Raw genomic sequence first — 24,916 nt, forward strand, 5'->3', positions numbered from 1 at the left:
TAACATTAAGCACAGATTTGGCAATGTGAAATACCTTGCTTTCAGTGTGCTCATTTTTCCAAGCGCCAACCCCCAACCCCCCAACCTAATTTGGAGTATTTCTTTCATTTTTTCTCTGTCTCCACTCTTCCCTCAAAAGAAAGGAAGATGTTTCTAAGCTTTAAAACAATTTCAAAGTAACAGAGAAGTGACAAGAGTAAGAAAAATAATAGAACACCAACTGATCCTTTACTAGATTCAACTATTAACCTCTTGCCCAACTTGCTTTATCATTTGCTTTCTCTCCCTCTATATAGACACAGGCATATACATATATGTGCACATGCACACATACTTTTTAAAACTGTTTGGGAGTAGCTTGTATATACTATAGCCTTTTGTTATCACAGTTATCAACTTCAGTAAATTCATGGCTGATAAAAGCCCTTTATCTACTCTGCCTTCTGCATTTCAGTTTTATCAATTGGCTCAGTAATGTCCTCTATAACATTTTCCCTCCCCCAGAACAGGATCCAGTCCAGAGTCATGCATTGAATTTAATTGTCATATCTATTTAGTTCCCTTTAATCTGGAATTATTTCCAGAGCCTTTATTTACCACTTTGACATCAAGATCTTTGAGGACTATATACTCCCACCCATGTGTTTTAATGGAATATTTCGCATATTACATGTTGCTTATATGTTTGATATTTCCTCATGGTGAGATTTATGTTTTTGCATCCCAATCTAGAATATCACATTGGGCCTGCCATCTGCAGACACATATGTCTATCTGTCCCTCATTGTGAAGTTAATTTTTCCCCCCAGTCAAGGTGTTGCCAGATGTCTCCACTGTAGTTAGACTTTTGCTCTTGTATTCAATAAGCTTTCTGTGGGGAGATACTTTCAGGCCATGCAAACATGTTTCTCCTCATCAACATTCCCCCTAGATTTCCAGAACATGGTGGTTCTTGCCAGGCCCCTTCTTTTCTGTGATAATTGAAAATGGTCATTATTCCAACTCTAGCACTTTCTCCACATTTACCAGTTGGCACATGATACAGATATTTGCGTATTTTTTGGCAGCATGGACTCCCACATTCCTTTTATTTTTTTCAATGTACACCTTTATTTTTAACCATGATCCTTCCTAGAATTTTGTGTTCTAGTGGGCTCATTACTTTTCTACTTTAACCTTTGGCCTAGGAGTGTTTACAAGTTATTTTTGCCTTGGTGGTAGGGGTTGTATGGTATGGGAATAGATTTTTAAACATATTTTACTGATGACGATGCAAATAATATGTAAGTCGGTGCATTATGATGCCTTTTAATTTGATGTATTGATAATAGGTTATTTTGGATATATGGGAATCATTCAATAATGCAGAGAGATGTGAGTTAGGTCCTGATTTTGCCATTAGGTAGTGTGTACACTTGAGCAAGTCACTTAGTTTCTCAGACTTTATCATCTCATCTGCAACTGCAAGATGAAAAGAGGCATAAACAGTCTCTGGAATTCAACTTTGGAACTCCCGAATCTACTTTTCAATTAATAAAGATTCTGAATGGTATTGAATAATTATCCATAAAAAGTTTCTTTCAGGATATAGTATGATTTCAAAATTGACTATGATCTTTAAGCCAAAGTTTGTTGTCTTCCTTTTATGAAAAATTTGGGACTTATTTTAAATGTGCACTTAAAATGATGATCACATTTTCCTCCATCTCATCCCCAAGTTCAAAGTTACTTTTTCTTCTTGGGGAATTTTATCAAAAGCTCATTTTACTGTAAGTATTTACTTTTTAAGGAACATTTCTCACAATTAGTGATTTTTTTTAAAAAAAGTGTTTTTTGGGGTCAATGCAATATTATTCTTAACACTTAAATATTAATCTTGTATGTTTATTGCCAAGAAAATCATTCTGATTAAAGCAACACTGTTAAAAGTAAGATATATACTGGTATATATAGTATATCTCATTCAGAAGCTTCATGATTTCCGAGTTGTAGTTTAAGGAAAACTATTTGTGAGCTGTTTGACCAAGTCTCTGTCCCCCAGCCTGAGAGCAGCAGCAGCTGGAGGAGGGCTGCCGGGCTGAGACCCTCCTGATTCCCTCGTTATTCTGCTTGAATTGGTCTAGGTTTCTATGCCATATCATTTATATCAGTGTGTCACAGTGTGTACCCTTTGCAGAAGTGTAATTAGTTAACCCCTAGAGTGCCAGGGAGCGCGATCAAGCTCCTCTTGTCTTTCGCCAAAAGTGCCGGGAGCGCTATCGCGCTCCTCCTGCAGTGTCACTATTAGATGCTAGTAGTTCACTCTTTATTGGCAGATGGCACCTAAGTGCAGATTACTTATGATGCCGAATATTTGTAGTTCTAACATTGACCACTGGCATTTATCTGCCTAATTTTTTACAGGTACTACGATTTTATGAAGTTTACTCAGATTTTGTAGCCCTAGAGCTTCGAAATGGCGTCCAGTTATAAGTCTGCTTTTATTAGTGATGATGATATTGCTAAATATGTCAATTCTTGCTGTGAAGATGACGATTTTGTGGAAGATATTGGAGAAGGGTGTCCCTCTATTTTAACATTATATGTTTTGTTCAAATTTTTTTCTACTAGTATTTTATAATACAATCAGCAAACAATATATGTCAAAGATGAAAACAAATGTAGTAAAGGTTTCCTTAAGTTTTTGAATATGTAACTTCACTTACTTGCGATTCATAATTTTTTTCCTAAACTGCTGTAAAATCAGCAAAAATGCCTTGGCAATTTTAGCATAGTTCCTAGGATATTGGTTGGCACTCAAAGGGTTAATGTTTTCGGATTGGATTATGTTTAAAGTGCCTCTGCTGATTACAACTAACAGATTTGATAATGATGCTGAGAGGTGGAAATATACACCTATTAGAATTTACTTTCTTTTTCTTTTTTGGGGGGGCAGAGGGGAGTAACATCCTATATAATAAAGAGCTAATATGCTAATTAGACTGAACAGCAGAATGACCTTCCGGATGACCTTCCGGATGAAGCCGGGGCTGCGAGGGCCTACCCTTGCACGAATTTCGTGCATTGGGCTTTTAGTTGTTTAATAAAATTCTATAGGTTTCAGGTATAGAATTCTGTAATAGATCATCTGTATATTGTATTATGTGTTCACCAGCCCAAGTCAAGTCTCCTTCCATCACTACTTATCTCCCCTTTACCCTCTTCTATCCCCTTATCCCCTTTCCCTCTGCTAATCACTCTACTGATGTCTGTGTCTATGAGTTTTGTTTTTTCTTTGCTGAATCCCTTCACCTTTTTCATCCAGCCCCCAACCCACTCACCTATGACAGCTGTCAGTCTGTCCTCTGATATCTATGAGTCTGTTTCTGTTTTGTTTGTTAGTTTATTTTGTTCATTAGATTCCACCTATAAGTGAAATCATATGATACTTGTCTTTCTCTGACTGGCCTTTTCTCTCTTCTTCCTCCTCCCTGTTTCTTTCTTTATTTTCTAGACAAGCTGATGTTTTTGGAGGTGCTCTGTACAATAGAACATGATTCTCTTGGACCCTCTCCTGGCCACGGCTCTCACCCCCAGCCCCCCATCTTAGAGCTGTAAGCCAGCCTTCTCCTCCTGACTCTCCTTGGCGTGTATCATGGTGCACCTTTGTTTTAATTCTTTGTGTTTATGCCTAATATCCCCCTGCTAGACTGCAAGCTCCTTCAGGGCAGAATTCCTGTCTGGTTGGCTTTCTGCTCCTCACTGCTCCTAGCACAAAGCCTTGCGTATAGGAGGCATTCAATAAATAATGCCAATGGAACAAATAATTATTCCTAGGAAGTGACAGATTCCTTTACTTACAAGGCGAGAGTGATGGTGTGATTCTCTCTGCTGTAATGGGTGGCCTAATAAGATCATCCATCTAAAACCTCTTTGGTTTTGTTGTTCACGGCATCTTACAATTGTGATTAGCCTTAAAGTCCATGTAATGGGCCAAATCCCATTTAGTTCTACATCAGCCGTTCAAAAACTAAGCTGACAAAATTATGAAGAGATTACAGTGTCCACATTCAAGGAGATTTTATTAATCTGCCTGTAAGCAGTCATGTAGCAGATTGGCTTAAATATTTGTTGATTCACTGAAAAAGTGAGTCAAAGCAAAGTGTGTGTTCAAGTGTGTAAAAACGGGAAAAATAGGGATCAAAGCAGTTTATGTCCAAATTTGATATAAAACAGAATTTCATGTTCAGCACAACATACTTTTCAGAAAAGTAGAGACCTGAGAGGGATTCGTATGTTAATAAGATATAAATGAAGGCCCTGTGGCTGGCAGGTATTCATATGTTAGTAAGATATAAATGAAGGCCCCATGGTTTGGTCGGTATGAATTTTAGTAAATGCATGACCTATAGTGATTTAAATGCCATAGGCAAGCTTGAAGGTAATGCTAACTACCTTCTCAAGAAGGAGATTAATTCCTAGCCCAAAGTATCTAGTTTTCCTTGGCAAAGCTAAATGTAGCTGTGCTCCCTCTCCCAGACATTTGGGGCATTTCAGATAAATGACATGTTGCCAATTCATCCTAAGTAGCCTGGTTGCTGGCAGAATACATGCTCAGCCAGTGTCCGCCTGCTGGGACACCAGCCGGGAGTGCTGATGAAGTGTCAGATGTATACTTCATATACATTAATCTGGAGAGGGGAAAACTCATTTCCCCATTTGCTTCCTCCATCTTTCTGTCCCTCCACACACACACGGGTAGTTTATCAAAGAAGTCATAGTCGTCAAAAGCAGGGGGGTTTAGACAGATGCTGCTTTCCGGCAACACATGGGCATTTCAGGAGGCAAAAGCAGGACCAGTGGTGACTTACTTTTCTTTAGGAAAATAGGGTTGTGAGCTTGGATGGTTCAAGTTTAGAAATGGTGTATGTGGTCATCCACTTCTTTTGTACTTTGGGGTAATAGATAGATGGCCGAAACACAGTGAGAATTAGTTTTCAGTTTTTCCCTCCAGTTTTCTGTGCGATTTGAATCATGAGACTGAGGTTTTGTTTGTGTGAACATCCTGTCACATTCTTTCTTATTGGGGTCTTTCTTGACCATCCTATTTGAAACTGTTCTCACATTGTATGCCCCCTCCGCCCCCGTGTTACTCATTCACTTTTCTCCATAGCTTTAGCTCCTTCCAATAGTCTACATAATTTACATTATTGTATATCTCTTAATATTTAATGAGAAATTCATGAGGGTGAAGATTTTTTTTTTTGTTTTCCCAGCTACTTCTTCGGGTGCTCAATGAAGACTTATTAAATGCTTGAGCATGTATATTTCCTTTCTATAAATTTTTTGTACCCTAAATGGACTCCTGTTTATTTTTTGTTGTTTTAATCTGCGATTAGCTTTTGGGTTTATATTATTTATCCCACTGAAGAAGCTATTTTTCAAGCCCAAGAGCAGTTTACTATGCAAACTGAATTCAGGAATTAAACTATAGTTGTTCAGTTGGAAAATGAGAATGCGGGGGGCGGGGGAAGCAGTGTGGTTAAGAGATCAACTCTAGTTTCTGCTACTTGTTAGCTGTGCGAACCTCAGTTTCTTCATCTGTGTAGTGGGTCTAATGGTTGTAGTAACCTCATAAAGTTATTGCGAGGATTAAATGAATGAGCTTTTATGTGCTACTTTCCACAGTGCCTGTCACTCAAATGCTGGAGTCAGTGTTCCTGGGGTTGGTAGGAAAAATGTTTCTTGGGGGTTATCAGCTGGGCGTGGCTGAGATGGTATTACCAGAAGGGAGGGAGACAAGCACTTACCTCTCAGATCATTTGATTTCATTTTTGTCCTTATCCCTTGCATGATGGTGGATTACTTTGTTTCTTTCTTCCTCATTTTCTCTCAAAATTCACCAACCCAACGAACTGGAAGATATCTTTCTAGAAGAGTTAACTGTATTGAAGCAAGGGTGTGCTTTTAAATATTGTTTTTCATCGTTTGATATTAGGTTAAGTGATAAAATTTTGTTTCTTCAGTGACCCTCTTTTGACATTGTATCCATTCCTTTTAATGGAAAATTTATGTTTCATGATGTACAATAAATATTAAAACCAAGCTATTTAAACTAATCTATTCAAAGAGCCTTGATGAATATTCATCTTTTCCATTTTCAAAAATGCATTATGAAGAGCCAGGGCAAATTCACTAAATGTATGCAAAAGTGCATTTTTCTTTTTTAATTCATTCAGAATGTACTGACATAATGTCAGCATTTATTTAGGCTAGAGACTTTATTTGCAGCCATTTAATATTATATCAATACTTCATTAGCCTTATAGCTCAAAAACAAAAACCTGAGCTGAAGTCCAATTAGTGAGCTCCGAGAGAGTACCTGCTAAATATTGATGTTGGGACAATTTGAATGCCCTTGGATAAATTGCTTAACAAAAGTTGCAGAATACAACTATGAATTAACATCTCTCCTTAGCCATTATGACTCAATTGAAAGGCTGCATAATATTCTAATGTATGGATTTCTCCCAGTCTATAAAGCTATGTCACCCTTTCGGTTATTTCCAGGTTTTCCCTCTTGCAAATAATGGTGATGAGCAGGCTTTTAATAAGTCCTTGTCACCTCTAATTATTTTTTCAGGGTATATTCTTGGAGCAGGATTATTATGGTAAAGGTTGTGAGGATGATGGAGCTTCCTCGGACTTTGGCTAAATTGTTTCTTGGAATGCTCTGCACATTTATATTTCCATATATTGAAGAAGTGTGTCTCCCTACACTCTGGCCAGCAGTCAGTATTGCCTTCTTAATAAAAGGTAACCTTGCTAGTTCATTAGGTGAAAATAATCTTTTTTACATCTATTGTTGATTTCCAGTGAAGTCGATATGTTAATTGGACACGTTGAACTCGTACACCAAAGCCCTCAGATAAAGCAAATATGAAACTGGGCTTATCCACACTTCCTCCTATAACGTCTTCCTTCCGTTCCCTAAACCAGCTTACGATAGCAACTGTGGGTATCCTCTCCGGCTCTTGGGATTCAGGAACAGCTGAGTGTGATTATAATGTATGTAGCTGATGGCATTATTCCACAGTTGAACATTTTTTTTTCATCTGGAAAGTAGTAATCTCAATTGTGAAGTAGTGCCTTCAGCTGTGGACATCATACTTGGAGTCTCAGGGGTGCTTGTATTCCAGGAGCAATACATCTTTGAATTATTACCCTCTGAGCTAGGTTCTGTTTATAGTGAAGGGATGAATTTTCATAACTCAGCTCCAAAATAGCAAAAGGGAGCCCTGAGCAGATTATTACAGGGCAGGCCTAATCCATGAAGATAAATCTCATTATAGGCTCACCTGAGCCCAGCCACAGATTAGTTGGTTTAACCGAGTCTGTAAATCAAAGATAGGCTTAAAAACAAACTATAAAATGCTCACTGTCATCTAACTACTGCCTCTATGAAGAGATACTCTAAATGTGCAGCCTTACTCTACACATGCTTGGCTGTCATGAGAATAATGAGCAGAAAACATGTGAAGTATGCTGTGATTCAGACTATGAATGAATAAACTACTTATTTGGGAGGAGAGATTTCTTTTAATGGAAATCCACCCAGAAAAAGTCACTTAAAAGTTCCCATCCCAATTTTCTCTTTCTCATATTTTGCAGAGATTAAAAATATTCGTTACCTTATGTGTGGGTCATCCTTCCTGGGGAGGATGGGGTGCCTGCTGGAATAGCTCTGTGTGTTTGGGGGCCTAGACAGACTGGTTGAGTGAAGACTTATTGTTATCAAAGGCCATAAATATTCTATGAGATTTAAAGAGAAAAGATGCATGCCCTCTTTTCATTGTTTACAATCATAGAGGGGAATGAAACAAATTTATTACTACAGTACCGTGTGTGTATGTGTGTGCGTGTGCACACACACTAAAGCTTAGCTTTCATTTATAACCCACTTACCCAAATGAGGACCTATTTTGAAAGTGGCCAACCTGTTCGCCAAGCATTATGAGTTGTTGCTGGCACTTATTCCTCACTGTGACTTTAGCATCAAGGACAGTGCCTGGTATGCCTTTAGTACTCACATTTTGGTTGTTTTTTTAACAAACTAGAGGCCCGGTGCACGAAATTCATGCACGGGTAGGGTCCCAGGCCTCGCCGGCGATCAGGGCTGATCTGCAGGGCAACCTGCAGCGCAATTGGGCGGCCCCTGCTGGCACCCACCTTGGCCGGCCTGGCGCTGCCCACTCCCCAGCCCCGCCCCCCACCACTGCCAGTTGTGTCCCTCTGCTGGCATCTGCCTTGGCTGGCCTGGGGCCTGTGGGCTGGGGGCAGCTCCTGTGTTGAGCGTCTGCCCCCTGGAGGTCAGTGAATGTCATAGCGACTGGTCATTCCTCCGGTTGTTCTGCCATTAGGTTGATTTGCATATTAGGCTTTTATTATATAGGATGTTGAGGAGGTCTTGATTCCAAGTTTCAGTAGTTTTCTGAGGTTCCTGTTGTTCTGCTTCCAAGCCCAGACTAGTTGAATGGTTGGGATATCAAGGATTTGATTGGGTTGTGTGTTGGGGGAGATGCTTGGGATCAGGGTGATGAAGCAGTCATGGCAGCCATCATGGAAGTGTCTCTTGCTGTAGTGATGATCAGGTACCATCTGGTGGACTCCTGGTGTGACACAGCTTGTCCTTTCTGGTGTCCCTTGGCCTCCATGGTAAAATATCAGCACTTGCCTATTTGCTATCTTATTGCCAAAAGGATTCTACAGCTCAGGAGAAACCAAGAAACTCATAGTAATTAGACAGTGGCTTGTGGGAGGGAAGATATTAAGATGTAACATTTCCCTTCTTGGAAAAAATGAAAAATTATTTTAATTCATAGACTTCTTGGGCTTTCTGGTTATTATGGATCTGGAAAAGCCAACATACTTCAACATCTTATTTTTTTAGGTATACTTTGGTGGTTACTGGAATGAGCATTAGTGGTAATTGTACTTATTCCTTGTATCTAGTGTTGGATTCTGAATCAGTGTATTTATTTATTATGCTCATTTTTCAGTTATTTGATTATATTACTGGAGTCCCTATTATATAAGTAGTATTCAAACCTCCATGGGGAAAATGTGACGCATAGTCTTGCTAATTTTTAAAGGAGCTTCTGACCTGGTTGAAATAAGACTTCTGAGAAATCAGAGAGCAAAGTAGAAGATAATATGCTGGATAGTTTGCAGCTGTGAAAAAGGATAGGCATGGAAGAATGGCATGGGCTGTGGTTTCTGTGACGTGTTAGTTAGGCAAGCTTCAAGGCATAGTGGACCTGTGTCCATGGAGGAATGGAGTGGGGTGGTCAGCAAAGGTGGTCAGCGTGGTGTGGATAGGAATATTTCTTCTTAACATGCTGTTTCTATAATAATTAGGGAGGCAATGCTCTACATGAAATTCCAGAGGTTTATGGATATCAGTGGTAGAAGGTTTTTTGTGTCATCTGAATCCTAGAAGACTACCTACCATCTATCTCTTAGTGAGAAGAATGTTATAGTAAGAGGTGGATGGGGAGCCTTTAAGCACTCAGTCAACCTATTTCTTTTTACATAGGAAATTTCCAGGCAGAAAGCCTGGTATCTTCAGGTGTTTAGTCAAAAGGAAATGAAGTCTTTATTTTTGTTAGATTCAATGATGAGATGCTAATGAAGGCTCACTGGGTCATGAGGTCTTCTCTTTGTGGTCTGGACTATGTTAGTTTGTTTTTAAGGGAAGAACTAGGTCTAATTTAGTTATTTGTAATATACTAAACTCTTTTATTGTTCAGGGCACATTAGCCTCCATTTAAAGAAAAAAAAAACATAAACAATGGCTGCTAAGTAGCAGAGAATATGTTTACAAATAATATGCAGAGGCATAAAGCCCTCTCTTAAGTCTAACCTCACACCTGGACTGATCATCATTCCAAGTTTGCTTTCTAAGAGCCTTAACTTCTGTTCCTTCTTTCATTTACCTATTTTCTTTGTTTCTATACCTTTCTTTCTATCCAAGATGATTCTCTACTAAAACTTAAATTGTTGTCTGGGTGGTGTATATCCTAACAATTTAAGAATCTAAGATACTACATTATTGTTTGTACTGTAGAATTCTGCATTCACTAAGTAATAATGGGGTTTTAACATGTCATGGGTATATATATATCCCCAAGAAAAGAGGAGTATATATTTAATGCTCTTTTTGCAAGAATGAATGCTTCTTCTAGAAGTCTTGTGAAGTATCTCTTCATTGCACGAAACCAACTTGTTTTTCTTTCATCTTAGATGTCCCCTGCTTGCTTATATAGGTGCTCTTAAGTATTTGTATTTCTTTCCTTGTTTCTTAGTATAAGTGTATTTTTGTTTGTTTGTTTTGGTTCCTAGACACAAGCATTGATGTTTTAATCTGATAAATAATATGAACCAGTGATATAACTTTGTCCCCCTCTCTTTACATAGCTCTGATCAAAAAGCATTAATTAAACTTTAAGGAACTTCTGTGTTTTCTCATTTGCTAGAAAACATCCATGCCCTGGACAGGTTCCCTTGATGGAGAGTCGAGGGTTTCTTATCTTAAGTGCTTCTAAAGTTTGGCAAAATAACTTGGGCAATAGTGAACCACCTGCCATTCCTCTAAAGCAGTGGTTCTCAACCTTCTGGCCCTTTAAATACAGTTCCTCATGTTGTGACCCAACCATAAAATTGTTTTCGTTGCTACTTCATAACTGTAATGTTGCTACTGTTATGAATCGTAATGTAAATATCTGATATGCAGGATGGTCTTAGGCGACCCCTGTGAAAGGGTCGTTCGACCGCCAAAGAGGTCGCAACCCACAGGTTGAGAACTGCTGCTCTAAGGGTCTCAGATTCCTAAGGGCCTCGGATTCCTCGTCTCATGCCCTTCCTTGTTCTGGAAAGAAAATGCCTTTGTATGCAACTCCCTTCTTTTTGCCTGGCCAATGCCTGTGTGCAGTTTAGCATAATGCTTCTTCCAGGAAGTCTTCCTTGACATCCCTGCCCACCCCCACCCCCACCCCCACCTGGGTTATGAATTGTGCATATCTGAGCCAAAGCATTTATCATATAGGACGGAAACTGTCACTTTACTTGCCTTCTCCCCCTTCCCTCCTCATCTCCAAAATGTCTGATTGCCTGGAGAGCACAGGAAAATGGTCTGAGCTGATGAAGATGTGAGCCTGGAATATTGGATGGGCTCTTAGAAATGACACTGAATGAACTATCATGGACTTATAGGAGTTGTGCCCATAGCACTTCTGTGCATTTTAATTGGCCTGTGAGAACCTTGCTTCTGAAAATGAGTCCTGGAATTGGAGAATTTTATGGGAGAAACAGACCTCTCCCCTTGCCTAGAGAGATCGTGTGTTGCCATGGCCTTTATCTAATTGTGAGCATTTTTTCACAAGCACTCGATTTAGAATTTAACGATTGTTGGTAGTTAGAGTGATGTTTAAGAACATGGGCCCCAGAGCCAGGCTGCTTGGGTTGGACTTTCACGTGTACTAGATGTGTGACCTTGACCTTCCGAGAAACATAGCCTCTGAAAAATGGGACTATTACTGTTACCTACCTGACAGGGTTGTTGCTGGAATCAAGTGAGATGGTACACGTAAGGCACTTGGAACCCAAAGGAAGAGCCCAATAATGTGGACTGTTGTTATCTTGTTCAAGAGCAGTAAATGATGTATTCATTAAACCAGGGAACTTTAGCTTTATTCACTGAATATCTGAAGTGTATGGATTAAAGAATGGATGAAGCTGGCTTTGTAAATATGAGTTTCTCTATGATTATTTTCCGATAAATATAGTTCTACTATGTTTCCTGCAGGATAATTTGTAAGGCATGAAGCTTGTTTGAAATGAAAAGTTATGGGGGAAAAGAAAATGCGGTATTTTCAACATGTAATAAACTTTCAGGGTTGATGTCATTAAATAGTAAAAAACAAAAAAGGCAACCAGAAAAAGGACACCTCAACTCCTTTCTTTTCATTTCTTTCATTGGATTACATCAAAGACTAGGGTCTTCTTTTTGTATCGAATATATGACTTGCTTTCTTTTCAATTGACATTTTTTAAACCACTTATCACAGTGTCTGTATATTTGGACATTCATAATATGAGCATCTATTTTACTGAAAATATTAATATTGCCTTTTTTGCCATTGCTAAATGTTGCTATTGTTCATCCAGGTGTAACAAAGGATACCTATTGGGCTTCTAACATTGCTGCTGGCTCACCCCATCAATGAAACATTTTTTAGTATGCATGCCTAATATGTGACTATATTTAAAAATTTTTTACATGTATTTAGTGGTGGTATTTAAAGATATTTTAACAGACAGAGAACATTTATTATAGGGTTCCAGCAGTGGCCTGAAGGCAGCTTAGTTTGCCAGGTGTTAACCATTTAGTTGCCACATCATGGATAGGTCCTTGGGAAGGAAATGGCACTCACAGTGCCAACCTGTAAGGAGGTGTTTTAGCCATCAGAACTGGTGTGAATCAGCTGATTATCAATGTGAATATGAACTTATGAATGTACTAAATCCAACAAAAAGAGGAGACAGAGAAAATGGAAACGGAACCCGGCCGGCATGGCTCAGTGGTTGAGCGTTGACCTATGAACAAGGAGATCACGGTTTGATTCCTGGTCAGGGGGTACATGCCCGGTTTGCGGGCTTGATCCCCAGTGTGGAGCATGCAGGAGGCAGCTGATCAATGATTCTCTCTCATCATTGATGTTTCTATCTCTCTATCCCTCTTGCTTCCTCTCTGAAATCAATAAGAATATATTTTAAAAAATAATGGACATGGAAACTGATAATCTAATTTTTCCTAAATCCCATTTGGGAATATTGTGTACCCTTCTGGTACCCATATTCCAATTTATGTATCCTTAGAATACTCTACAAGGTCTGCCTTCTGAACCTACCACAATAGAGCTTTATTGATTAAAAAGAGTTTTGAATATTCAGTGAGGCTGTCTCTTCTTTTTTGGAAAGGTTTATTTATTTTACTTGTAAGAGGAAGGAATAGCAGATCTTTGCTACACATCATTAACTGCCACTAAATTGACACAAATGTTGACAGTTATTACAAGAACTGTTTCAAAGCTAATTATGTTAATTAGAATGTAACATGCCAGTAATTGCATGTATTCAAATATCATGCCATCACTTTTTGTATTTTCTTCTCCAGATGTAAGACAGTCATTCATTTGTTGTGTGAAAAGCTCTAGAATTATAGCTAAGATAACAAATAATTGCCAGCAAATCAAATTGGTTCTTTAGAAATATGCTCTAATTGGTTAGCTGTGTAAAAAACAGAAATAAATGTTAGCATGTTAAGCATATAAATTAGGAACATTGCTTATGAAATCCTTAGTTTAGGCTTTTCATTTAAATATTTCTTCTTATTGCAATTAATATTATCATTTGGTTTATGACCCCTAAAAATATATTTCCTTTCAGCATTTCTTAGAGTTTTAATTTAGCTTCCTTATACATGTTAGTGGATTTGCAATTTAGATTTTAATTTGATTTCCATTCTTTAAAATGCCATTTTTCTTGTATTTCATTTTTATTTAAAGTATGCTTCTCTCTGTATTCCTGGAAGCTAGACATAAACAAACTACTAGAAAAATCAGGTTTTTAAGTGAGCTCAGAATATAAAACATTTTAATAGGCATTTCACATAACTAAACTAAGTATTTGAGAGCCCAACTAGAGAATAATGGCTCTTTGGAAACAAACTTTATGGGATGTGGTGTTCCTAATTTACCCTCTGTTACAGTTCCTTAAAAATAGCGTTTCTGTGGTTGATTTTAAATCCTTGCTAGTTCTTATATGTGTTAGAGTGTTAAATATGCCTCTATCTGATGATTTTGGTTGGAGTCATATCTACTTGAAGACAGAGTTTTAGTCTCTGTGGTTTTCTTAGAGTTTTGAGTATATATGTGTTTTTATTAATTTTAGAGAGGGAGGAAGGCAGGGGGAGAGAAACATTGATGAGAGAGAAAGACATTGATCAGCTGCCTGCCACACCCCCCTTACTGGGGAATGGAGCCCACAACCCAGGCGTGTGCCCGCCCTGATTGGGAATTGAACCGTCCCTCTCTCGGTGCATGGGATGATGCCCAACCACTGAACCACACTGGCCAGGACAAGTATATATTTTTTGACGTGTTTCCTCCTCTAATTTGAGTGCCTGGGGGTGTGTTTTCCATTTGTGACCCACATAAATCAGCCTAACTCTTTTCATGTCATGGCTTTAATCTCTAGGATTTGCAGCATACCTCTCTCAATGAACTCATGGTCTGGCCCCAGCATGATGTGCTCAGAAGAGAAGAGCATTTTTTTCTTAATGCTGCCTACAACCATCGCTGTGTAATTCTGCTGGCAGATGCTGTGTTCTGCCTATTTTTCTGCTAAGGTTTTTGTTCAGCATTTATAGAGCTCTTGTCATCCTTTGCGTATAGGCCCTTTGTCTTGCTTTCTTTACTAACGGTTCTTCAAAACATGGCAGATGATGAAAACACGGGCCTGTTGGAGTTGGGAAACCTAGGACTGAATTCTAGTAGTGACATTTCTTGGCTCAGTAATTTTGGATGGTTGTCACATAACCTCCATGAGCCCTGGTTGTCTTCATTAGTAAAATGGGAATGGTTAATCCTGACAGCACTGTTGTACCAATTAAAGAACATAACATGTCAGAGGTGATCGCTAAGTATTAGGCATTCTTTGTGTGTTTCTCTATTTCTGGACTCTGTATCCTGAAATTGGTCAGTTTGTCTATCTGTGCCAATATCACTGTTTTCTTAATTATTGTAACTTCATAACAAGTCTTATTAATAACTGGTCAGGAAAGTTCCCTTATGTCATTGTTATTCTTCAAGAGTGTTGGCTATATTGGACATGTTTATCTTCTGTATAAATTCACTTGTAAAGTTCTGCAAGCTGATTGAGATTTTGATTAGAATTACATTAAATCCAGAGATCAATTTGGGAAATTGACATTTTTATGATGTAGTTTTACTATTAGAGAGCATAGTATATTGCTTCATTTACTTAGGACTTCTTTAATGTTTTGTAACAAGTTTTTATTTTTTTGTGTAGGAAGAATTTGTGTATTTTTTGTTAGATTTATTCTTAAGAGTTTTAAATAACATCCCTTAAAAATAAATATGTATACCTGTTTGCTAGTGTATGGAAATTCAATTGGCTTTTGTATATAAAATTTTAAATTAATGAACCTTGCTAATCCTTATTGATTCTTATCTGTAAACTATGGGAATGGGAATATTTTTGTAGACAATGGAAATCTGCAAATGGCAGCTTTCTTTCTTTTCCTATCTTTATGTCTTTTATTTATTTATTTTGTATTAATTCACTAACTGGGACGTCTCGGATGATGTTGTATAGAAGGATGATACTATGCATTTTTATTAAAAAAATACATTTGTATTGATTTCAGAGAGGAAGGAAGAAGGAGGGAGGGAGAGAGAGATAGAAACAGCAATGATGAGAGAGAATCAGTGATTGGCTGCCTCCAGCATGCCCCCGACTGAGGATTGAGCCCCCAACTGGTCATGTGCCCTGACCAAGAGTTGAATCATGACCTCCTGATTCATAGGTCGACGCTCAATCACTGAGCCACGCCAGATGGGGTGATACCATGCATTCTTGTCTTGTTCTTAACTATAAAGAGAATATTTTGGACGTTTCAGGTTAAGTATGATGAATCCTACGGTGCCTTTTTGGGGGGAGGGGTACTCTGTATCACCTGAAGAATGCCTTTTTTTGTTTGCTTAAATTATTTTTCATATCAAATGCTTTCTCTGTGTTTGTTGATGGCCATTATTAATCTTATACTTTTGAAGAATTACAATGTCATGGCAACTTAAAAAATACATGTCTGTATTCAGTTTACTAGTATTTTGTTTAGGATTTACCATCTATGTTTGTAAGTAGTATTAGCTTATAGTTTTCTTTCATTGTGTTTCCTTTGTTAGATTATGTGAACTCAACAAAATGAATTAGGAATGTATCAGCCATTCCTACGATCCTACAGTAATTGCTGTATAATACACCATGCTTTTTCAGTGGCTCTTGTCAGTGATAGTTATTTCCTGCTATGGTTGTGTGGGGTTGTTGGGGTGGCTGCTTTGGGGCTGTGATTCTGTGGGCTGGATTGGCTTCCTTGCAGACTGCTGGTCAGAGTCCTGCCTGCTTTACATGGCTTGCTCTGGGACCCAGGAGGCGGGGCAGCACTTACCTGTGGTGTGGTGTTCTCACGCTGCAGGTTGGAAACCCCTAGAGGGAAGAGCAGAAACACTGACTGATTCTTAAGACCTGTTTTGCTGTGGCCATTGGTGAAAGCAATCCACATGGTTAAGTCCAGCATCTGTGAGGGGGAGAGTGGGAACAATGGAGTATTTGCTAAACAGTGATTTTTTTTTTTTTTCTACCACAGGGAAAGTTCCTCCTCTTTCTAATCTCTGTAAAAATCTGTGTAAGAATCATTGATTTGGTTCTTGACAATTCCCAATGTTACCTGTCTGGACCTGGTCATTTCTTTGCAGGGGCACTTTTGATGGATCCAAGTTTTTAAATGATTATAAGGCTATTCAGATTTTTAATTTCTTCTCAAATCAGCTTGGTATTTTGTAATTTTGTGTGTTTATTTAATCTAAGTCTGCAAATTATGTTTATTGTGTGTGGCATCTGCAGTTTTAACTCCCTTTTTAAATAAATATTGTTTAGTAGTGTCTTCTCTCCCTTTTTTTCTCATGATTAATTTTGCCAGAGGTTTATTTTATTAATATTGGGTGGCTTTTAGATTTCATGTCATGCTTAAAAAGATTTTGTTTTCCTTCTCAGATTCTAAAAATGTTTTCTTCTCATATTTTTATGGGCTCACCAGTTATTCCAGCACTGTTATTAACATCTCTTAACCCCTCACCTAAAACATCACTTTTGTTGTAAATACAAAATACATATGGGCCTCTTTCTTGACTCTGTTCTATTCCTTTGATTTGTCTCCCTGTATGTATATCCTATAATCTAATTCTTAAAAAAATTATATATATATATTGATTTCAGAGAGGAAGGGAGAGGGAGAGAGAGAGATAGAAACATCAACGATGAGAGAGAATCATTGATTGGCTGCCACCTGCATGACTCCTATTGGGGATTGAGCCTACAACCTGGGCATGTGCCCTGACTGGGAATCGAACCCGTGACCTCCTGGTTCATAGGTTGATGCTTAACCACTAAGTCACGCCAGCTTGGCTAATTCTTATAGTTTTGTGCTATTTTTAATATCTAGAAGGCCTGGTAGAAGAGCTTCATAACTCTTGTAGTAAAATTTATCTTCAGTTACATTTAGAAAACTGCCCCTCATTTTAATATTTTTCTATCTCTGGAAATAACTACCTTATTTTCTTTGAAAATCAGTGAGAGAGAGAAAAAAATCATCCCTTGTGAAAATATTAAACATTCCCTGCTTTATAAAATTCACTAGAGGCCGGGTGCACGAAATGTGTGCACTCGGGGCGGGGGGGCGGGGTGGGGGGTCCCTCAGCCTGGATTGCAAGAGGTTGCAAGCCAGGCCGGTGCGCTGTCGGGGCAGGGGAGGGACGCGGGAGGTTGCCCAGCTGGGGAGGTACCATGGGAGGGCTCCAGAGTGTGTCCAGCCCGTCTCGCTCAGTCCTGATTGGCCAGACCCTAGTAGCAAGCTAACCTACAGGTTGGAACATCTGCCCCCTGGTGGTCAATGCATGTCATAGCGATTGGTTGATTGGTTAACTCTCTGCCCCCTGGTGCTCAGTACACATCATAGCAAGCAGTTGAGCGGCCTTACCACATCATTAGCATATTACGCTAATCTGCCAGGGACAGGAGCTGGGATTGCAAGACCCGGGCCTCCCTCTGCACGTGCAGATTTGCCTCCTTGGCCAGCATCTGGGGCTGCCACTGAGATTTCATGAAGGGAGTGACAAGCTTCATTATCCCTTGCAGTTGTGAAATCATAGATGCCACCAGCGGCTACGCTAGCTATAGAGATCCTCTGCTAGAGGAAGGTTTTCTTGGTGGCAGTGTCACAGGAGCCAACAGAAGGAGAAGTGAAAAGTTAATGACCGCACCACTTTGCTGGCATGAGCTGTTTTCTCAGACTGCGTTTACTCTGAGTTATTCAGAACATCCCCTGCCTCTGGCGGACATGAAGGATGTGTGCAGAGGGGGATGGGCACTGACAGCGCACAAGGAATAATTCCCTCATCCATCAGGCCTGACAACCCTTGGACTCGTCTTCCTGTCAGAGACCTGAGCGGGATGGGATGGCCTCCACTTGTCTGGCATTTTCAACTAATCTGAATCTGATATGAAATTAACTAGATGCCACTGAAGTTGCTGGTGGCAACAGTTCTCACTGAAGTCCTAAGCTTACAACCTGTCTGCCCAGCTGAAGGATGTGACAAATGTGTGTCTGAATTAACGCCCATCCTCTGAGCCTGTCAGTGCAGAAAGCTCTTCATTACGAGGCAAAGATTGGGGATCTGATATCAGGGCCCATGACCCCACACCTTTGCGCAGGTAGAACTTTATTTGGCTTTCTGTCTCAGGAATCTTCGATCTAGCTGGTTAGGTGGGAAATTCAGGATTAGATAACTTCTGTGCTCTTTATTTTTTGTATTGAAAAGTTAAGTTTAGCCCTAACCAGTTTGGCTCAGCGGATAGAGCGTCGGCCTGCGTATTCAAGGGTCCCGGGTTCGATTCCGGTCAAGGGCATGTACCTTGGTTGCGGGCACATCCCCAGTGGGGGGTGTGCAGGAGGCAGCTGATCGATGTTTCTCTCTCATCGATGTTTCTAACTCTCTATCCCCCTCCCTTCCTCTCTGTAAAAAATCAATAAAATATATGAAAAAATATATTAAAAAAAAGAAAAGTTAAGTTTATTCTTCTATGATAAGATGGTACCTTCCCATAGGAAATTTTTTTAGCCCTAGGGATAAAAATCATGCATAATACACAGCCATTCTTAACATCTCTAAATGTAGATTTTCTTTCTCTTTCCCTGCCTCCCAGTAACTTGTGACAGCACAGATGCACTTTTCATTGCTCAGATCTCCTGTTTCTCCCAGGACGTCAGCCTCAGGCTGATTACCTATCTGAATTACCTCCCCCCTTGGGCTTTTTTTCTGCCCACTTTCCTAGTCTGTAGTTCATACCTCAGGAACTCAAGGGGTTTCCTTCTCTCAGCAGGTGCTAACCTTGTCCAAAGGCATGTGGCCATGCCTACCCATATTTTATTCATGTCATCTCTTCCCTCTCATTCTCCCAATTCCTTGTGCCCACATTTCCTGTCACAAAGGAGTTTACGTTCTTCTGCTTATGGGAATTGTGCTGCTGAGCAAGCTCTGGTTGGTCGGGCATTTCCTTCCTGTCTGCCCTCTCCTCAAACCAGTAGGGACCTGGCTCCTGAAAGCATGTCCCTGGGGCAGCTCTTTTCCTAAGGCTGTGAAGTGCTCCACTTCCACTGCCATTAGCCCTTTGCATTGGCTGCATTAACATCAAAGGCGATATCCCTTAGGTATCTCTAGATGGCAGCATCTACCTCTCTCTGCCTCCAGGCGAGGCTAGAAAAGAATAGTGGACTCTGGTGTCAAGGATAATGTATAGTGTCACCCTGTTCTTTACAGTGCGTGTCTCCCCTTGCCTTTTCTCCCGTTTCTAAGTGCGTGTTGAACTTCACAGTCATGGAGTGGGAGTGTCCAGTGCATCATTTTTCTGGGTTCTTCAACAGTCTCCTACTTCTGCAGCCAGAGAGAGACATGCATTGAATTATTCAGTCGTGTTTCATTCAGTGGGATCTAATTGTGAGGAGCGTTGCTTGAAAATGGAGGTGTTTTGGTAGTAACTTCTTTAAGGAATGCTCCCGAGGGTTGGTGGGGGTGCTGGTGGAAGGTGGCCGCAATGCCCAGTGCTGGGCCCTTTCCCCTCACAATCTGGGACCGCTGGCTCCTAACCGCTCACCTGCCTGCCTGCTTGATTGCCCCTAACCACTCTGCCTGCCGGCCTTCTCGCCCCCAACTGCCCATTCTTGCTGGCCTGATCGCCCCCAACTGCCCCCCCCTCGCTAGCCTGCTTGCCCCCAACTGCCCCCCCGCCAGGCTGCTCACCCCCAACTGCACCCCCCCTGCTGGCCTGATCGCCCCCAAATGCTGCCTGCCCCCCACTCCCCCCGCTGGCCTGCTCGTCCCCAACTGCCGCCCTTGCTGGCCTGCTTGCCCCCAACCGCCCTCCCCTCCTGGCCTGATCGCCCCTAACTACCTCTGTCTTGGCCCTGCCACCATGGCTTTGTCCAGAAGGATGTCCGGAAGGTCTCCCAGTCTAATTAGCATATTACCCTTTTATTAGTATAGATATATATATTATTATGCTAGACCAAGCATGTCAAACTCATGGTGGGCGGGTGCTAGACTATTTGGCTAGTTGTAATTTTTTTACCCGTCTGCTCCCCCATGAAACTCTGGACTCTTGGAAGTCCGGCAGGGCCGTGTTTTGTGTCTTCTCTTGGCCTAGACCAGGCCTGACACCAAAAGGTGCCCTGGAAACCATGCTTACACTTACAGCATCCTCCTTGCCCTACATTTGATTGTGGTGCCTGACACCATAGCACAAACCTTTAGCTCAGAATATTTACACACACATTCTCCCTGCCTTAACTTCTGTGTTCCGGTGGAATTGTGTTTAGTTGATTTAAACAAAATATCAGACAGCTCAGCAGGTGCCTGCCTTGCATTGGATGTGGTGCGTGCGTCCCAGGTCAGCCTTTTCTCCGCTGCTGTGCAAATTAAACCCAGCCAAAGAGGTGAGCCAGGCTCTGACTCGGAAGATGCCTTTTTGTACTTTATTGGGAAATGTGCAGGTTGAAGGGGAACTTCTTTCTGAAGGATATCTTTTAGATGAGACCCGGGATTTCTCCCAGGGTTAGGAGAGATCATTGCTAACTGCAGACCCACCAGAGCCTGCCTATGCCCCTTTACCCTGCGTTTTTCTTTCTTAGTGCCTTTCTCCAGACTTTGAAACTGAAGTGCACACAAAATGCGGCATCTGGACAAAGAGCTTTGGGCTCAGATAAATATTAATTTATCTGGGAGAGAACGTCCGTGGAGCTGGCTGTTCAGGCATCTCTTCAGTGATTGCTAATCAGAAATGCTTTTGCCACGTCACTTTTCTAATAAACCGGGGAGCTCCAAGTTTCAAATAAACAAAAGAGAGAGCCTTTGGTCATTCGTGATATTAATACAAATTCGGCCCTGTATCGCCCTGATTGGCAATTGATCAGCAACAACCTCACAGTGTCCTCATTCGGGGGCTAATCTGCCTGGAAGGGGAGAACAAAGCTCATTCATTCTACTGATACGATCCTTCCTTCAGTGCTGCCTGGCTTATATTGTCACCATAACTATTTTTTAATACAAGGACGTAGGAAAAAGAAAAATTAATTAGCCCACAGTGTTGCTACCCCCTGTGACATTTTTTAATAAAAAGTAATACATACGCAATATTAGGACATTCCAAGAATACAGAAAGGTATAAAATGCAATTCATTGCTCTTCCTGGTCCTTCTCCACAAAGGTAGTCCTTTGTTACTTGTTTCTTGTCAGTCATTGCAGAAAAAAAAGTATGTGTCTGACTCCATAAATATATACAAGAAAAAATGGATACACTGTTTGAGCCTCATTTTTTAATTTAATATGGAAATCTCTCATGTTGGAATATACAACTCTTCTGGTCCCCTTTAATGGTCGTATTTCATCCCGTGGAGACACCAGCAGACTCTCCCACTGGTGGGAAAGCCCTGGGACCAGGCCCACCTGACCTCTGCTGTGAGAATGCTCGCACACAGTTATTTTTAGTTGTAGGATGATATGTGGTTGTTGGTGAGGTAAACCTCCCAGTGTCTAATCAGGATGACTCAGGGTGCATTGCGCTGTGTTAAAGAAATGCTAAGCTGTCATTGCAGATACACTCAGAGCTCTCACTGGCTTAGAAGTGTATTTGCTGCTGTCATTGTTTACTTCAGTAACCAGTAGAAGTTCATTTCTTCTTCACCTACAGGCCATGCTGGCAGAGATGTGTTCTGCCCCATGCAGTCATTCAGGGATTCAGGCCGACGTGATTTCTGCCATCTTTATGTCCCTTCCAAGGTTCCCCTGGGTATTGACACTCAGAGAGTAATAGTTTTTGGCGAGGAATTTCATGGCAAGTGCTAATGGTCCACATCTTGTTGAGTGACACCCATCTACCCCATAGTCTGTTGTCCTGAGCTCAGTCTTGTGACCACACCCAACTGCCAGAGAGGCTGGGAAATGAGTTCTAGCTATGTGTCTGTAGGCCAAAGGAAAAGGTTTGATGAGCAAGTAAATTGCCAGTGAGCATGGCCAAAAACATGGCTGGGAATGCCACCAAAGGCTCTGTTGTCGCCAGAAGTGGTGCATCTGGCTGCCTGTCTTCTTCGCTGTTCCCGGCATTGAGTCTATGGGCAGTAATCCTAGAAAGGGTGCTTTCTCTCTGTTCTGCAGCTCCTCCGCCCACCCTCACCCCGCACAGTTCTTTAAGGACTGGGATGGAGTACTGGCTGTATGCAGAGATCTTAATCCAAACAGCTGGCTGAACCTGGGAAGATAAGAGAGGAAGCAAAATGAGATGGGAGGGGTTTTCTGAGTCCCCCAAAGGCCTTTTCCGTGAAAGAGACATTCGGGGGAGGCTGCTCTCAGTCCATGGAGCAACTGTGTTCATTCCCTAAGTGCTCCTATTGCAGGAAACACAGCCGGGGGTTTTCCAGGTGATGAATTTCTGGAAAAGAGTAGAGCTGAGCCTGGACAGGAGCCCGGCAGAGGCCCAGAGACTGCTCCGGGCAGCGTGGCGCGTGCTTGGTCTCTCTGTGCTGCCACCCGGCTCCCTGGCAGCTGGTCCCTGAGCGCTGGAGAGAGGTATCAGCTATGCTCTGCTGCCCTCGCCTCCGCTGCCCAGAAACCCCGTCCGGTTGTGGCAAAGAGGCATGGTTACGGCCACGTGCAGCCTGATTACTTAGAGCTAGGAAAGATAATATACTGCTCTGTATCAGCACTCTGAGTTTTTTTTTTTTTTTCTTTTTCTTTAGTGATAGCATTTTAGGGTGGCGGTGAAAAATAAAAAACTGCCAGCTCTAGTCTTGGTATATGGATATGTTTTCAGAGTGAGAAACACTTAAAAGACAGACTCGTCTAAACACGTTCAAACTTTAACTGAGAAAATGATCCAGGAAATGTTGGAAAATAGGTATTTTGTTCCTTGACACACCCCCTTCCTTTGCCACATTTTCTTGTGTTGACTCAAATAAGTTGGATGCATATCAAGGCTTGGGAAAGCCTCAGAGTATTTCTGATGTCTTCATAGAACATGTGCCACATTGTGAGTAGGTTAATACCCGCTATCTTAAGCCTTTTAGTAGTCAGTTCTGTCAAGAAAACATAATCTGCTCAGCATCTTGATTTAGTCCTGTGTTGGGTCCTAGAGTAGGTGTTTGTAAAGGAGGCAAATGGACACATTAGGAAGCTTATAAAGACCTTTCCTGTTACACTCAAGTGATGAAGGCACTGCACACTCCTTAAATAATGGTGCCTGCCAGGTTTTTGGACACTTTTCTAAGAAAGGAGAAAAGATATTTAAAAGATAGCTGCAAATGCAACAGGGCCTGACAGGGAACCTGGTGACTTCAGGAATCAATACCGTAATTGTGCACCAGTGCTATAATTTATCAAAGTACTTCAAAGTATTCTGCAAAGGAGTTCAGGGGCACTCTGATTTTACAAATGAAGCCACTGATGGCTGACGGTAGACTGCCTCTTAGCCACAGTTTAGGTCTGTGTTAGAGTCAGGAGGCAGAGAGCAGCTAACAGCAACATAAAAGGCAAGAGAAGACCAGTTGGATACCTGTGTGACCTTCTGCATCAGCCTACCGTCGATAAGTAAGATGACATCACAGCCAGTGCGTGCCGAGCTGACCACACCAGACCAGGAAGTATGCCAGGAGCCAATCGATAGAAGATGTATTACTGAAAATTAGTATTCTGCTGCTGAATTATCCTCATTGATTCAGGGATTTTGATAATTTCATGAACAAAAGCATTCGTGTTTCTTGAGCAGAAGACCAAAATAACAGCGGAAATCCCATCTCTCACACAACACCTTGATCCTTGGATACAAAGCTTGCACTGCGCATCCTCAGGAGGGCCTGCCCCGGTTTGCCTGGAGACGTGGCAATCTCGCAAAGCCACTTGTGGTCAAGCTTCGTTTGCCGTGGTCGATCTTTGCTCTGATAGAGCCTGTGTTTACTCATTACTCAGAAGAAGCATCATCTGCACAGAGGAAGAGTAGATGTGCTGGCCATGTGGGTGGGAAGCAGGGCCAGACCTTCTGAGTAGAGTGATGTAATGCTGGGGGTGGAAAGGGGAATTCTGAGAGTTTGGGATTCGAAGATTCCCCCGCATTGCCCCTGGGAGGGAGTGATGCTGAGTGGCTGCTGGTGAGTGTCCGTGGGTTTGGGGAGCCGCTGCCCTTGGCCATGCATGGCTACTCCTCATACTCCCCCCGTCCCCGTCTTCCCTGTTCTGTCATTTTCCTTCTGAGGTCTCCCCCTCTCTCGTAGGGAAGTATATTGTTTAGAGCCCATGCAGGGAGAATGGCGCTGAGAGGAAGCACCATGGGGTCTGGTGCTCACGTCTCTCAAGGAAGGGTCTGCAGTGGATGGTCTCCTGGAGCGATTCCAGGGCTTGGCTGGGACTGACCGCCCTTGCTGAAGCATTTCCTGGGAAATATCAATGAGAACAACTCTTTTGCTGTTTTCAGTTTT

At 41.3% G+C, this 24,916-nt stretch overlaps 1 protein-coding gene across 3 annotated transcripts in view; it reads left to right on the plus strand.

Annotated features, from left to right (window-relative positions):
- MAST4 (microtubule associated serine/threonine kinase family member 4) overlaps positions 1 to 24,916 on the plus strand; it is a 514,811-nt gene that overhangs the window by 169,309 nt on the left and 320,586 nt on the right. The gene's annotated exons all lie outside the window — the stretch shown is intronic.

Source organism: Myotis yumanensis, unplaced genomic scaffold (genome assembly GCF_028538775.1).
Source record: "Myotis yumanensis isolate MYYU_CA2020_CCGP unplaced genomic scaffold, mMyoYum1.0.hap1 SCAF_4, whole genome shotgun sequence".
Classification (NCBI taxonomy): domain Eukaryota; kingdom Metazoa; phylum Chordata; class Mammalia; order Chiroptera; family Vespertilionidae; genus Myotis; species Myotis yumanensis.